At 51.2% G+C, this 16,787-nt stretch overlaps 1 long non-coding RNA gene across 3 annotated transcripts in view; it reads left to right on the top strand.

Moving 5' to 3' along the window:
- LOC134736122 (uncharacterized) overlaps positions 1-2,282 on the top strand; it is a 2,588-nt gene extending 306 nt beyond the window's left edge. Inside the window, exons 1-4 of one of the 3 annotated variants that reach the window (XR_010119851.1) lie at positions 1-10; positions 281-420; positions 724-821; positions 1,958-2,282. The exon at positions 1-10 is cut by the window's left edge and continues 306 nt beyond it. This is a non-coding gene — a long non-coding RNA (uncharacterized lncRNA). Of the gene's footprint in view, positions 11-70; positions 421-723; positions 822-1,957 lie in introns of those variants that run through there. The other 2 variants (XR_010119852.1, XR_010119850.1) reach the window with 2 other exon arrangements.
- The last annotated feature ends 14,505 nt before the right edge of the window (positions 2,283-16,787 follow it).

The raw sequence follows: 16,787 nt of genomic DNA on the forward strand, positions 1-16,787 counted from the left end.
CTTACGTGAGGTGAGGTGGGGTGAGGTGGGGTGAGGTGGGGTGAGGTGGGGTGGGGTGGGGTGGGGTGGGGTGGGGTGGGGTGGGGTGAAAACGATTGATTGTGATCTTCACTACCTTTTAGCTTTATGCGTGCCCTCTTATTTGCTTGTGTATTCTCATGGGTTATTCTATGTCGCCGTCACGTTCATCGTTTGCAGGCTTGCTTGCTTATGTATTTACTCACTTCCTTACTTTCTTCCTTACTTACTGGCACGGTCTTCCTCTGTCTCTGTCGCCCAGGATCACCCCAGCCTCCACGCTTTGGACCGACCGAGAAGAGGTCGTCCTGCCTCTGATCCCTCCCATCCCCATTACCTGGGACTACAGGCACGCACCACCACACCGGTTGACTTTTATGTTGTTTCTCATGTTTTCCGTAGGTAGGTAGCTGTGTATGTAGGTATGTGAGCGAGATGGGGTTCGGGGTTCTATCAGGTTGCCCAGGCCGATCTCGAACTCCTGTTCTCAAGCAATCCGCCTGCCTGCCTCGGCCGCCCACACTGCTGCTATTACAGGCGTGAGACACTGCACCTGGCTCATTCTATATTTGCCTGCGTGCCCGCCTGCCTGCCTGCCTGCCTATCAGTCCTCTTCTTTTTAGTACGGATGTACTCTCGCTTTGTTGTCCACGCTCTGGGCACATAGAATCTCTTTTTAAACTTCTGTGATTATTATTATTGCAGGTGTCTTCTCACATGTCGACGTGATCTCAAACTGTTAGGCCCCAGCGATCCTCCCACGTCGGCCTCCCAGAGTGCTGTGACGACACCTGTGAGTCACGGTACGCTCCGGTCCTATCTGTCATGTGGCGTCTCTCTCTCTCTCTCTCTCTCTCTCTCTCTGTCTGTCTGTCTGTCTCTCTCCCTCCCTGTCTGTCTGTTTCTCTCTATCTCTCCCCATCCATCTCTGTCTTTCTATGTCTGTCTCGTTCTCTGTCAGTCTGTCAGACGCCCCGTGCCGGGGAGGGCCCTGCCCCTTCCATGAAAGTGAGAAGCGCGGGCTTAGGTGCTTCGAGGGGCCGAGAGGAATGTGGACAGACGGGCCTTGCTGGGCTTCCCCACTCGGTGTATGATTTCGGGAGGTCGAGGCCGGGTCCCCACTTGGATGCGAGGGGCGTTTTCAGACGTTTCTCTCTGTCACGTGTGGCGTCTGTACTTCTCCTAGTTCCCTGATAAGCTCCTCGACTTAAAAAGAAACAGTTAAGGCCGGGCGTGGTGGCTCACGTCTGTCATCCCAGCACTTTGGGAGGCCGAGGCGGGTGGATCATCTGAGGTTGGGAGTTCGAGACCAGCCTTGCCAACACGGCGAAACCCCGTCTCTACTAAAAATACAAAACTGAGTCTGGAGCGGTGGGTGGGGCGGGTGCCTGTGATGCCAGCTACTCGGGAGGCTGAGGCGGGAGAATCGCTGGAACCTGGGAGGCGGAGGCTGCAGTGAGCCGAGATCGCGCCACTGCACTACAGCCCAGGCTGCAGAGTGAGTGAGACTCTGTCTCTAAATAAATAAATAAATAAATAAATAAATTCTCTTCCGTGCTGACTGACACTTGCGGGCATCGGTTGTCTTCGGGCATCACCTAGCGGCCACTGTTCTTTCCGTTTGTACTACGGCGACTGCAAACAAATAAAACGTTGAGACGCACCCCACCAATCTCACCAATCTGCCTTTTCTTTCTTTCTTTCTTTCTTTCTTTCTTTCTTTCTTTCTTTCTTTCTTTCTTTCTTTTTCTTTCTTTCTCTTTCCTTCTTCCTTCCTTCCTTTCTTTCTTTCTCTTTCTTTCTCTTTCTTTCTTCCTTCCTTCCTTCCTTCCTTTCTCTTTCTCTCTCTCTCTCTCTCTCTCTCTCTCTCTCTTTCTTTCTTTCTTTCTTTCTTTCTTTCTTTCTTTCTTTCTTTCTTTTTCTTTTTTTTTTTCTTTAGACGCAGTGTCACTCTTGTCGCCCAGGGTGGAGTCCGATGGCGCGATCTCGGCTCACCGCAACCTCCGCCTCCTAGGTTCGACTGATTCTCCTGCCTCAGCCTTCCCGGGTGACGGGAATGCGCCATCATGCCCGGCTAATTTTCCTATTTTCGGTACACGCGGGGTCTCTCCATCTTGGTCAGTCTCGTCTTCAACTTCCGACCGTTGGAGAATTTTAACTTTCTTGGTGGTTGCTTCTCTTTTTTTTTTTTTTTTCGTTTTTCTTTTCTTTCCTTCTCCTCCCCCACCCCCACCCCCCATGTTCTCCTCCTCCTCCTCCTCCTCCTCCTCCTCCTCCTCCTCCTCCTTCTTTTTCATTTTTTTCAGCTGGGCTCTCCTACTTGTCTTGCTCTGTTGCTCACGCTGGTCTCAAACTCCTGGCCTTGACGTTTCTCCCGTCACCTCCACCGTCTGGTTGTTGAAATGAGCATCCCTTGTAACATGGAAAGGATGAAAAAAATAAAGAGAAAGACGAGAACCGCCGAGTGAACCTTTCTCTTGCCGTCTCCCAGGGTGGACCTTGGACCCGAGAAGACGGAGGGAGCTTGGCTGAGTGGGTTCTCGGTGCTAAATCCTCCCGAGGGCCTCCTTCCCTCTCCCCACGTCCCCGCTTCTCCCCCCGGCTTCCAGGTCTATCTCCTGCCACACGTCTCTGCCTCGGCGTCCCCCACCGGCTACCTGCCACCTTCCGGGGAGCTCTGAGGCGGATGCCCGCCCCACGATCGCGTCCCGCTACCCTCCCCAGGCTGGCCTTTCCCGGGCGACCCCAGGGGAACCGTGTTGACGCTGCTTTCGAATCCTCCGGCGGAGACTTCCCCGGGTGGGCCGGATGGGATGAGACTGGACCACCCCGGACCGTGCTGTTCTTGGGGGTGGGTTGACGTACAGGGTGGACTGGCAGCCCCAGCCTTGTGAAGGGGGCCCGGGTATGGAAATGGCACATACGATGCCCTCCTTCCGGTCAGCCTGCCTGCAGCTTCCTCAGGCGTGAAGACGACTTCCCATCACAACCTGCTTTCTTCCCTTTCTCCACCACACAGATGAGTGAGACCCATGAGAGGGAGAAACAGCCCCGTAGATACTTGTTGACCTTCACTGGTGGAATCCTCAGTCATCTACAGACAGACAGGTGACCAGACGGGGACCCAAATCAAACACCATTTCCGGGTCCTCGTGGTGGGATTGGTCTCTCTCTCTCTCTCTCTCTCACACACACACACACACACACACACACACACACACACACACACAATTTCCGCATCTAGTTCACAAACCACACTCACTTATCCTTTGCACGGTACGCAGGCTCGGTAAAACCCACCCCACCCTCCACCCGTCGGCTGATGAAACCCCTTCTCTGGGCCGGGCACGGTGGCTCACGCCTGTCATTCCAGCGCTTTGGGAGGCCGAGGCGGGTGGATCCCTCGTGGCCAGGAGTTCAAGACCGGGCTGGCCGACGTGGCGAAACCCCATCTCTATGAGATCTAGAACAATTAGCCAGGCCTGGTGGCATAGGCTTGGAACCACAACTACTCGGGAGACTGCGGCGGGCCAGTGGCTTCAACCGGGGAGGCCGAGCTTGCGGTGAGCTGACATCGTGCCACGGCCATCCAGCCCGGGTGACGGTGCGAGACTCTGTCGCCATACCGTAAAATCATGATATTATTAGAAGATGAGTTGTGCGGGGTGATGCCCGCCTGTACTCGCGGCTACGCGGGAGGCTGAGATAAGGAGGAGATCACTTGAGGCCCCACAGGTCGAGGCTTCAGTCAGCCGTGACCCACTGTATCCTGGGCAGTCACCGGTCAAGGAGATATGCCCCCTCCCCGTTTTCTTTTCTTTTCTTTTCTTCCCTTCTCTTTTCTTCTTTTTTCTTCTCTCTTTCTTTCTTTCTTTCTTTCTTTCTTTCTTTCTTTCTTTCCTCCTTTCTTCTTTCTTTCCTGCCTGACTGCCTTCCTGACTTTCTTCCTTCCTCCCTTCCTCCCTCGCTCCCTTCCTTCTTTCTTCCCACCTCGGCCTCCCACAGTGCTGGGATGACTGGCGTGAGGCACCGTGCCTGCTGGGCCTAAAGATACACCCTTTGAAAGTAAGGCGCAGAGAGCGCCTTCCAGTCATCTGATGGATGGACTGATTGAGAGACGGCGTCTCACTCTGTCACCCTGGCAGTGGTGCCATCGTAACTCACTCACTGCAGCGTGGACGCTCCTGGGCTCAACCGATCCTTCCACCTCAGCCTCCAGAGTACAGTCCCTGAGACCGCACGCACGCGCCACTGTGCCCAGATCATTTTTAATTTTGTTTTTTTCCCGAGACAGACAGACGGGGTTTCGCTCTTGTTGCCCAGACTGCAGTGCGATGGCGTCATCTTGGCTCACCGCAACCTCTGCCTCCCGGGTTCAAGCGATCCTCCTGCGTCAGCCTCCCGAGTAGCTGGGATTGCAGGCATGCGACACCACGTCTGGCTGATTTGGTATTTTTAGTAGAGACGGGGCTTCTCCGTGTTGGTCAGGCTGGTCTCGAACTCCCGACCTCAGGTGATCCGCCCTCCCCGGCCTCGCGAAGTGCTGGGATGGCAGGCGTGAGCCGCCACGCCCGGCCTTCAATTTTGAATGTGTTTCCACAGACGGGGTCTCATCATTTTGTGGCAACCTTCCTGATCCGGCGACTCAAAGTGCTGGCGTGACGGGCGTGAGCCACTGCGCCTGGACTCCGGGGAATGATTCACGACCACGACCGCTGTACTGATTCTTTCTTTATCTTTCTTTCTTTCTTTCTTTCTTTCTTTCTTTCTTTCTTTCTTTCTCTCTTTCTTTCTCTCTTTCTTTATTTTCTTTCTTTCTTTCTTTCTTTCTTTCTTTCTTTCTTTCTTTCTTTTCTTTCTTTCTTTCCTTTCTTTCTCTCTCTCTCTTTCTTTCTTTTTATTGATGATTTTTTTTATTATTTATTTATTTGTTTGTTTATTTGGAGACGGAGTCTCGCTCTGGGCCAGGCGAGGCGAGGCTAGGCGCATCGCTTTGGGCGCCGCGGCACCGCCTTCTAGAGCCCCATTCATATGCACAGAGCCCTATTCCCTTCCTGGAGTTGGAGCTGATGCCTTCCATAGCCTTGGGCTTCTCTCCATTCAGAAGCTTTGACGGGCGCAACCCCACCCAGAGGCTGACTGCGGTTGAGGAATAGGGGGTGTGGTGGGGCTGGAAAGTGGGTCCCCTATTTTTCATAGCTCGGCCAAGATATCTCCCGACCCCCATCGCTTGCTCACCCTTTGTGATCCCCCGCCTCCACCGCCTTGGAGGCTCACTTCTTACTTTCATTTCTGTCTTTCTCCCTTTCTTGCGTTTGAGGAGGGGGGGGTGCGGGAATGAGGGTGTGTGGGGGGAGGGGGTGCGGGGTGGGGACGGAGGGGAGCGTCCCTCATCTAGAAGTGGGAACTTATAGATGAGACTTCTGCATGGACAGAACGAGGGGAACGAGAGACGCGGGAGCCTACTTGAGGGAGAAGGGGTGGAAGGAGAGACGGCTTCCGGAAAAGACAAAACACACAAAAAACGCGAAAACTGTCGGGTACGGCGCTGAGTATCCGGGTGATGAAATCATCTGCACACTGAACCCCCCAGTCAGAAGTGTACCTATGTGACAATCTTGCACGGGTATGCTTGAACAAGAAATGAAAGTTAGGGGAGAAAGAGAGAGACAGAGGGGGAGAGAGAGAGAGAGAGAGAGAGAGAGAGAGAGAGAGAGAGAGAGATAAAATGAAACACCACCTCCTTGACCTGAGTCAGGGGGTTTCTGGCCTTTTGGGGGAACGTTCAGCGACAATGCGGTATTGGGGTCTGTTCTTTCTTTGTTCTTTTCTTTTTTTTTTTTTTTTTTTGGACCTTCTCTCGCTCTGTCAACTGGCTCCTGCAACTGCGGTCTCCGCCTCTGGGGCTCAAGCCATTCTTTCAACTCAACCTCCTGAGTAGCTGGATCTACAGGCATTCACCACCATGCCCAGCTCATTTTTTTTTTTTTTTGTATTTTTTGTAGAGATGGGGTTTTGCCACGTTGCCCAGGCTGGTCTCGAACTCCTGAGCTCAAGCGATCTGCTCACCTTGGCCTCCTAAAGTGCTGAGATTACAGGTGTGAGCCACCGTGCCTGGCCTACGTTCCATTTCGTGGCATGATTTTTAGGAAGCGTTACTGTAATTTCCTCAGAATAGGATTTATGGACTAAAAATGTCATGGGGAAGACTCTCCGAAGCTGGCCCTAAAAGCTGCAATATCTGAGGGATAATGGCCCAGGGGATATCTGACAGGGTAGCGTTAAGAGAAGTAAGAGAGGACCGGGCGTGGTGGCTCATGCTTGCGATCCCAGTGCTTTGGGAGGCTTAGGCAGGAGGATTGCTTGAGGCCGGGAGTTCAAGGCCAGCCTAGGCAATAGAGCAGGGTCCCGTCTCTACAAAAAAAAAAAAAAAAAACAAAAAAATGTTTTAATTAGCCGGGTGTGGTGGTGCCTATCTGTGGTCCCGACTACTCCAGAGGCTGAGGCGGGAGGATCACTCGAGCCCACGAGTTTGAGGCTGCAGTGAACCGGTACTGTAGCACTGCGCTCCAGCCTGGGTGACAGTAAGAGACCCCGTCTGAAAAAGAATAAAAAAAGAGTGAATGACCATAGGGAAGGCACGGTGAGGTGGAACATTGTCACTGGCAGTTATAAGGAACAGAAACTCCATGGGTTTCAGAGTCAAAGGAAGACGTTAGGGCTTCTTCACCCAGAAATGCGTTCTAAGTCAAGGTCGACACAGTCAACTTTGACCTTGGGTCTCGGTTTTGCCTCCCTGCTGGTTTTTGCTAAGGATCCCTCTTGGATACAAGAGCCTTCCTGCTCATCGTGGAAATAACACACGAAAGCCACCTGATGACGGTGTTATGAGTTTCCTATTGCTACTGTCACAAAATTACCGTAAAATGGGTGGCTTACGGCAATCAAAATGTATTACCTTATAGTTCTGGAGATGACAAACCCAAAATTAGTCTCTCTAGGCTAAAACAGGTGTCAGCAGAGCTGCATTCCTCTGGAGACTCTAGGAAAGAATCGATGGCTGTTACTTTTCCAGCTGCTAGAGGCTATCTGCGTGTCTTAGCCTGTGACCCCATTCTAGCAATCACGGCACCCTGACCTCTGCTTCCATTATTGCGTCTCTTTCTTTGATTCTTGCTCACCTGCCCTCTATTATAAGGACTCTTGTGATTCTATTGGGCCCACCTGGATAATCTGGGCTTCTCTTCCTGTCTCAAAATACCTAATCACATTTGTTAAGTTCTCTTTGCTATTTAAAGTAACATATCCACAGGTCCCAGGGATAAGGGTATGGACATAGTTGAGGAACCATTATTCTGCCTACCATCGGCAGTGTCTTCACTGAAGGACGGAAGGCATTTATCTATGCTGAACGTGGTGAGTCACTCAGGACCCGAAGAGCTCGAGGAGAATGGCTCGCTGTTCCAAAAGTAAAAGGATTTACTGTAGCCTAGTTTGTCGATTTAAAATCTTTAAACATTTAACATCACTTCTTGCTCCAAGAAACTCTCTCCTTAAATACAGCATCGTTATTTTTTAAATGAACCGAACGATGACGGCGATTTTTCTGTTCTGAAAACAGGAACGTGATGGTCGGCTTCTCTCCCAGAAACCTTTTACGTTTCTTTTTACCTGTGAGTGTCATGAAAATCATCTCTAACGTATGCGACCAGAGCGGCACACCGGCATGCTGCTGTGTCCTGGCTACAACTCTCCTGGGATGCTCACACCCGAGAGAGCGTGGCAGAATGGCCACTCGCTACTTTTGGCCCGATTAGAGGAGGATTTTGTTGCTGGGCGGGGGTCTACACTGACAAAACTTCAGACAGAAATGCTAGTCAGAGACTGAAGACTTCACTTCTCCTGCGATCGGTCAAATCCTGTCAATACTACCTCCTTCACCTCTTTCCATCCCTCCCCTTTCCTCTCCAACCTTATGCCTTTTCTCAAGGCGGTGTGACACATTGCAGGGATTCCCCAAAATGACTTGATCCTACTAACCATCTAGGGTGTGTATTAAACACGCAGATTCCTAGGCACCTCACTTAAAATTCTTTTATTCTAAGTCTTGGCACGGGCTCTGGAACCTAAGTGTGTGATAAATATGCCGAAGCGACCCTTCTTATTAGGCTAGGATGGGCGAAACTGACATGATGAAATAGGACGGGCTTAGAAATCGGGCACACCTTTCTTTGAACATTTTCCAAGCCGACGCACTTGCAAAAGTTACTTAGCTACTCTGATCCTGTAAAATGAAGGGTTCGTTGGTGGTGTGGAGAGTCGAATGGAATCGTCTGTGCGTTTCACTGCACACAAAGCCCAGGGTTCCACAGCTGCGAATGATCTTCTCTTACCACCCTTCGTGTCTCTCCCTAGAGTATCATACCTGTCATATTATAGTTTTCACAGCTGAGGGATGCTGACTGACTCTGCAAATGTCTCACAGAAAGACAACCGGAAACACTCGTCTAAGTCCTCTGCCAGGACCTTCCCTCTTTGTCCGGTTGTCAACTGCATCCTGTGATGACACAGGCTTTTCAGAGCTTCCTCTCATTCACGAGAAAACGGTGGGCTTCATCGTGCGAGACCTTGTACACCGTCGTGGGGATTTAGGCTTTTTCTAGTCCTCTGTGATTTTCCTTTCCTAAGGTCTTCAGACTAGATATCCTTATCTGCCTCCCTATTTTACCTACGATCCTGTCCCCTTCCCCAACCGTTGCTCCCTTGCGGGCAGTCTCTGCTCGACCAGGTCATTTTCCTCCTACTCTACGGGCGACAACTTTACAACTTTGTCCACCGTGTTTTTTACCTGTTCGCCTGCCACACTGTTCTTCAAAGTTCACGTCATATCGCTTTCCGTAAAACCTTCCACAGAATCCCCAGACTGACACCCCGTGAATACAGGTTGTCCTTAAACCTCGGGTTACACACGAGCCTTTAAAGAGGAACCACTCTATGTTGCTCAGCCAGCTGGTAGTCGTGGGCCCATGCTGTCTCTCTCCTTGGGAATAGGGACTTCTGCTTCTCCCACCTCAACGGTGTCTGCTGTAGGAACACACGTGGCTTTGATCGATATGCCAGGCGTTGTGAAATGCCTTCTCTAACAAATACTTCAGGCTTGAACACCTAATCTTGAGTGGTCATGGAACAGGTTTCTGGGAGGTCAGAGCAAATGCAGAGAAAACACATTCTACCTTCAACTGTACTTTGTCTCCACAGATATCCTAGAAATGCTGCAAGAAAGCCCCGATACTATGGGACATACGGGTAGAAAACTGAAGGACTGATACAATTTCCAGTAGCCCATAGGATAGGAAGCAAGAAAATGAGTTGCGTCCACAGTTAATAATAATCATAATGTGCTATAGACTTCAAAATTGCTAAAAGAATAGATTTGTAATATTCTCCCCCCAAAAAGGTCATAAGTTGGTGAGGTGATGAATATGTTGCTTAGCTTGATTGAGTCTTTCTACAATGTATACGTAGATCGAACTATCACGATATACCTCATACGTGTACGCCGTTATTATTTGTCCATTAAAAATATATTTAAAATGAGTTAAGCATCCTTTTCTATGCTTTTAGAGCTGCCTCTGCCTTCCCGAACTACCCCAGTATTCGCTCCCCCACACCCTGGGTAGTCAGCCACTGACAGGAGAGGCTCTGCTTCCCTGGTTCCAGTGATTCTTCTTCGGTAGCTGGGATGACAGGCACGCACCACCACAGCTGGCTCATTTTTCTATTTTTAGTAGGGACGGGGTTTCTTCTTGTCGGCCACCCTGGTATCGAACTCCTGGCCTCAAGTGATCCGCCCTCCTGGGCCTCCCAAAGTGCTGGGACGACAGGCCTGCGCCGCCGGGATCTCAGCCTTTAAAAGCGCGGGCCCTGCCACCTTTCGCTGAGGCCCTTACGCTCTGAATGATGTGTCTGTCCTCTCTGCCGTAGGTTGACTCCTTGTGTCCCCTATGCCATTGCACTCTAGCCTGGGCAGCAAGAGCGAAACTCCGTCCCCCCACCTCCCCGCGTAATAAATAAATAAATAAATACATACATACATACATACATACATACATACATACATACACACACACACAAATACATTAAAAACATCTCTACACATGACCTATAACTATGTGTTCCCGTGAGTGATTTCTAAGAAATGGCACTGTACACTGAACGCAGTGGCTCACGTCTGTCATCCCGAGGTCAGGAGTTCGAGACCAGCCTGGCCAACGTGGTGAAACCCCGTCTCTAGTGAAAATACGAAACCGGAGTCGGGCGCGGTGGGGCAGGCGCCTGTACTCCCAGCTGCTCGGGAGGCCGAGGCGGAAGAATGGCCTGAACCTGGCAGGCGGAGGTTGAGGTGACCCAAGATCGCGCCACTGCACTACAGCCTGGGCGGCAGAGTGAGACTCGGTCTCCAAATAAATTAATAAATAAGTGAAAGAAAGAAAAAAAGCAAAGAAAAGAAAGAGAAAATGAAACAAAAGGCACCGTATCACTCCTAGGCTACGACCTTCTCTCTTTCTATCTGTTTCTCTCTTGTCTCTCTCTGTTCCTCTCTTTCTCTCTCTGTCTCTTTCTCTGTCTGTCTGCCTGTCTGTCTCTTTCTTTCTCTCTGTCTCTGCCTCTCTCTCTCTCTCTCTCTCTCTGCCTGTCTCACCGTATCTGTCTTGTCTTACTCTCTTTCTCTGCCTGTCTGTCTGTGTCTCTCTCTCCCTGCCTGTCTGTGTCTCTCTCTCTCTTTCTGTCTGTTTCTGTCTCTTTCTCTGTCTGTCTGCCCCTCTCTTTCTCTTTCCGTGTCTCTCTGTCTCTCTCTCTCTCTGCCTATCTTCTGTCTGACTCTCTCTCTCTGCCAGTCTGTCTCTTTCTCTGTCTGTCTCTCTCTTTCTCTCGGTTTCTCTCTGTCTCTCTCTGTCCATCTCTGTCTTTCTCTGTCTGTCTCTCTCTTTCTTTCTCTCTGTCTCTCTCTCTCTCTCTCTCTCTCTCTCTCTCTCTCTCTCTGTCTGCCTCTCTCACTGTGGCTGTCTTCTGTCTTACTCTCCTTCTCTGTCTGTCTGTCTCTCTCTCTCTCTCTCTCTCTCTCTCTCTCCCTCCCTCCCGTTCTATTTCTCTCTCTCTGTCTCTCTCTCTCTCTTCTGTCTGTTTCTCCCTTTCTCTCTCTGTCTGTCTCTGTCTTTCTCTGTCTGTCTCTTTCTCTGTCTCTCTCTCTCTCTCTCTCTCCCCGCCTGTCTCACTGTGTCCGTCTTCTGTCTTATTCTCTTTCTCTGCCTGTCTGTCTGTCTGTCTCTCTCTCTCCCTTCCTGTCTGTTTCTCTCTCTCTCTCTTTCTGTCTGTTTCTCTCCGTCTCTCTCTGTTTTTCTCTGTCTGTCTCTTTCTCTATCTGCCTCTCTCTTTCTTTTTCTGTGTCTCTCTGTGCCTATCTTCTGTCTGTCTCTCCTTCTCGGCCTGTCTGTCTGTCCCTCTCCCTCCCTTTCTGTTTCTCTCTCTCTCTCTCTCTCTCGCTCTCTCTCTGTGTGTCTCTCTCTCTTTCTGTCTGTTTCTCTCTGTCCATCTCTGTCTTTCTCTGTCTGTCTCTCTCTTTCTTTCTCTCTGTCTCTCTCTCTCTCGGCCTGTCTCTCTCACTGTGTCTCTCTTCTGTCTTACTCTCCTTCTCTGCCTGTCCATCTGTCTGTCTCTCTCTGGCTCTTCTCTGCCTGTCCATCTGTCTCTCTCTCTCCCTCCCTTTCTGATTCTCTCTCCCTCTCCCTCTCTGTGTCTCTCTCTTTCTGTCTGTTTATCTCTTTCTCTGTCTGTCCGTCACTGTCTTTCTCTGTATGTCTCTTTCTCTGTCTGTCTGTCTCTCTTTTTTCTCTGTCCTTCTGTCTCTCTCCGTGTGCCTATCTTCTGTCTTACTCTCTTTCTCTGCGTCTCTCTCTCTCTCTCTCTGTCTGTCTGTCTGTCTCTCTCTCTCTTTCTGTCTGTTTCTCTCTATCTCTCCCCATCCATCTCTGTCTTTCTATGTCTGTCTCGTTCTCTGTCAGTCTGTCAGACGCCCCGTGCCGGGGAGGGCCCTGCCCCTTCCATGAAAGTGAGAAGCGCGGGCTTAGGTGCTTCGAGGGGCCGAGAGGAATGTGGACAGACGGGCCTTGCTGGGCTTCCCCACTCGGTGTATGATTTCGGGAGGTCGAGGCCGGGTCCCCACTTGGATGCGAGGGGCGTTTTCAGACGTTTCTCTCTGTCACGTGTGGCGTCTGTACTTCTCCTAGTTCCCTGATAAGCTCCTCGACTTAAAAAGAAACAGTTAAGGCCGGGCGTGGTGGCTCACGTCTGTCATCCCAGCACTTTGGGAGGCCGAGGCGGGTGGATCATCTGAGGTTGGGAGTTCGAGACCAGCCTTGCCAACACGGCGAAACCCCGTCTCTACTAAAAATACAAAACTGAGTCTGGAGCGGTGGGTGGGGCGGGTGCCTGTGATGCCAGCTACTCGGGAGGCTGAGGCGGGAGAATCGCTGGAACCTGGGAGGCGGAGGCTGCAGTGAGCCGAGATCGCGCCACTGCACTACAGCCCAGGCTGCAGAGTGAGTGAGACTCTGTCTCTAAATAAATAAATAAATAAATAAATAAATAAATAAATAATAAATAAATAAATACATAAATTCTCTTCCGTGCTGACTGACACTTGCGGGCATCGGTTGTCTTCGGGCATCACCTAGCGGCCACTGTTATGGGAAGTCGACGTGACGCGGAGGGAGGTCTCGCCGACTTCACCGAGCCTGGGGCAACTGGTTTCTCTCTCTCCCTTCCGGAGGCCCCTCCCTCTCTCCCTCGTTGCCTAGGGAACATCCGCCCTGGCGGGGGCCCTATTGTTCTTTGATCGGCGCTTTAGTTTTCTTTGTGTTTTGGTTTCTTTCGTGCGCATAGACTCTTCGACTTGGGCTTTAGTTTAATTTTCGAGTCGCCCCCACGGCTCCCCCACTACCCACGTCCCGTTACGTTCATTTAGTGAGTCAGTTAGGTGGGTTGCCCCCCAAACCCCTGCCCCCCCGCCTCCCAACACCCTGCTTGGAAACTTTCCGGATCCACCCCGGTGTGCCTCGGTCTTCTCTCCCCTTCCCCCACCCCTTGCCGGCGATCTCATGCTTGCCAGGCTGACATTTGCATCGGTGGGCGTCAGGCCTCACTCAGTGGCCACCGTTTTTGAAGATGGGGGCGGCACGGTCCCACTTCCCCAGAGGCAGCTTGGGCCGCCGATGGCGGAGCCCCTGACCCGCGTGGGCAAGCGGGCGGGTCTGCAGTTGTGGGGTTTCTCCCCCCGCTCCCCTCCTCAGGCCTCCCTCCCTGGGAAAGCTTCACCCTGGCTGGGTCTCAATCACCTTTTATCATGATGTTTTAGTTTCCCCTCCCTCCCTCCCTCCCTCCCTCCCTCCCTCCCTCCCTCCGGCCAGCAGAGTTTCACAATGGGAACGGCGTCACAGCTCTAGTCTGGGCCTTCTCAGTATTTGCCCGAAATAGAAACGCTTTCTGAAAACTAATACTTTGCTCACTTAAGATTTCCAGGGACGGTGGGGGGAGGGGGGACGGATAGCATGAGGAGATACACCTAATGCTAAATGACGAGTTAATGGGTGCAGCACACCAACATGGCACATGGATACATAGGTAACACACCCGCACATTGTGCACGTGTACCCTAAAACTTAAAGTACGAAAAAAAGAAAAAAAGATTTCCAGGGACGGTGCCTTGGCCCGTGTTTGTTGGCTTGTTTTGTTTTGTTCGTGTTTTTCCTTTTTCGTATGTCTTTCTTTTCAGGTGAAGTAGCGATCCCCAGTTTTCAGGAAGACGTCTATTTTCCCCAAGACGTGTCAGCTGCTGTTTTCTCCTGTTGTTAACTAACGCTTTTCTGCATCTCTCCACGTGCAGTGAGAGCCGGTTGATGTTGACTATACTTCATAACATCTTATTTTCTAGAAATCCGTAAGCGAATGCTGCTGCTGCTCTTGTTGCTGTTGCTGTTGTTGTAGTTGTCGTCGTCGTCGTTGTCGTCGTCGTCGTCGTCGTCGTCGTTGTTGTTGTTCTTGTTGTTGTTTTCAAAGTATACCCCCGGCCACAGTTTATGGGATCAAAAGCATTATAAAATATGTGTAATTATTTCTGGAGCACGCCTTTCTTCCCCTTCTCTCTGTGTCTCTGTCTGTCTCTGTCTCTCTCTTTCTCTTTCTCTGTCTTCTCTCTCTCTCTGCCTGTCTGTTTCTCTCTGTCTCTGTCTCTCTCTCTTTCCGTTTCTCTCCGTCCGTCTCTGTCTTTCTCTGTCTGTCTGTCTCTCTCTTTCTTTCTCTCTGTCTCTCTCTCTGACTGTCTCTCTCACTGTGTCTGTCTTCCGTCTTACTCCCTCTCTCTGCCTGTTTGTCTGTCGGTCTGCCTCTCTCTCTCTCTCTCTCTCTCTCTCTCTGTCTGTCTGTTTCTCTCTGTCTCTGTCTCTCTCTCTTTCTGTTTCTCTCTGTCCGTCTCTGCCTTTCTCTGTCTGTCCGTCTCTCTCTATCTTTCTCTCTGTCTCTCTCTCTGCCGGTCTCTCTCACTGTGTCTGTCTTCTGTCTTACTCTCTTTCTCTGCCTGCCTCTCTCTCTCTCTCTGTCTCTCTTTCTGTCTGTTTCTCTCTGTCTCTCTCTGTCCGTCTCTGTCTTTCTCTGTCTGTCTCTTTGTCTGTCTGTCCGTCTTTCTCTTTTTTCTCTCTGTCTCTGTCTCTCTCTCTCACTGTGTCTGTCTTCTGTCTTATTCGCTTTCTCTGCCTGTCTGTCTCCCTCTCTCTCTCCCTCTCTGTCTATTTGTCTCTCTCTCTCTGCCCATCTGTTTCTCTCTCTGTCTCTGCCTGTCTCTCTCTCTTTCTGTGTCTGTCTTGTGTCTTACTGTCTTTCTCTGCCTGTCTGTCTGTCTCTCTCTGCCTCCCTGTCTGTCTGTTTCTCTCTCTCTCTCTCTCTTTGTCTGTGTCTCTCTCTTTCTGTCTGTTTCTCTCTGTCTGTCTGTCTGTCTTTCTCTCTCTCTGTCTCTTTTTCTCTGTCTGTCTCTTTCTTTCTCTCTGTCTGTCTGTCTCTGTCTCTCTCCCTCTCTCTCTCTCTCCCTCTGTGTGTGTCTGCCTTCCATCTTACTCTCTTTCTCTGCCTGTCAGTCATCCTGTCTGTCTGTCTCTCACTCTGTCTGTCTCTCTCCCTCTCTCTCTCTCTCTCTCCCTCTGTGTGTGTCTGCCTTCCATCTTACTCTCTTTCTCTGCCTGTCAGTCATCCTGTCTGTCTGTCTCTCACTCTGTCTGTCTCTCTCCCTCTCTCTCTCTCTCTCCCTCTGTGTGTGTCTGCCTTCCATCTTACTCTCTTTCTCTGCCTGTCTGTCTGTCTCTCACTCTGTCTGTCTCTCTCCCTTCCTGTCTCCCTGTTTCTTTCTGTTTCTTTCGGTCTCTGTCCATCTCTGTCTTTCTCTATCTCTCTCTCTGTCTTTCTCTCTTTGTGTATCTTTGTCTCTCTCTGTCTGTCTCTCTCTATCTCTATCTCTGTCTCTGTCTCTCTGTCTCTCTCTCTCTCTCTCTCTCTCTCTCTCTCTTGCTCGCTCGCTCGCTCGCTCTCTGGCTCTCGCTATCTCCCGCCCTCTCTTTCTTTGCAAAATAAGCTCAAGTACATCTAATCTCATCCATTACCAAGGCCTGAATTCTTAGCATCAGACATCCCAGATTTGATCTCCCTACAGAATGCTGTACAGAACTGGCGAGTTGATTTCTGGACTTGGATACCTCATAGATACTACATATGAATAAAGATCCAACCCTAAAATCTGGAGTTGCTTCTCCCTCGACAGTCTCGAAAGATCATGCCTCTGTTCACCTAGGATGCTGGGAGGGTTTTCTCAATGTGCATCTGCCCGTGTCCTAAGTGACCTGTGACCGAGCCCCGTCCGTTCTGTCTCAAATATGTATCTGCAGACACTTCTCTCCATTTCCACAACTACCCACGGCCCCCTGTGGAACCACTGGCTCTTTGAAAAAAAAAATCCCAGAAGTGGTTTTGGGTTTTTGGCTGGAGGCCTAAGCCTGCTGAGAACTTTCCTGCCCAGGATTCTGTGTGAACAAAAGTGCCTCTGCTGGGAGCTGGGATCCTCGGGACGGTGCTTGCTAGCGCTGGATGAGTCTCTGGAAGGACGCACGGGACTCCGCAAAGCTGACCTGTCCCACCGAGGTCAAATGGATACCTCTGCATTGGCCCGAGGCCTCCAACGTACATCACGGTCACCGACCGTCACCGTCAGCATCCCTGTGAGCCTGCCCAAGGCCCCGACTCTGGGGAGACTCCTGGGAGCCCGGCCTTGGTCGGCTAAAGTCCAGAGGCACGGTGACTTCCACCCACAAGGTCCCCACTGAACTGCGAAGATGTGGAGCGTAGGTCAGAGAGGGGACCGGGGTGGGGGGTGGGGGAGACGTCCTGACAGGCGAGGAGTTCCCTAGGCTCTGGCCACCCCACCCACGTCCCACGTCCCGGGCACCCGCGGGACACCGCCGCTTTATCCCCTCCTCTGTCCACAGCCACCCCCACCACACCCCGCAACCCACGCACACACGCTGGAGGTTACAAAACCACACGGCGTGAATAGGGCCTGGCGGAGCGAGAGCCCATTTCACGAGGCGGGGCGGGGGGTGGGGTGCGGGTTGTGGGGTCTGTAGAGAGCCCGATTCTCCCTCTTGGGTGGCTACAGGCTAGAAATGAATATT

The sequence above is a fragment of the Symphalangus syndactylus genome, chromosome Y (assembly GCF_028878055.3).
Source record: "Symphalangus syndactylus isolate Jambi chromosome Y, NHGRI_mSymSyn1-v2.1_pri, whole genome shotgun sequence".
Lineage (NCBI taxonomy): Eukaryota > Metazoa > Chordata > Mammalia > Primates > Hylobatidae > Symphalangus > Symphalangus syndactylus.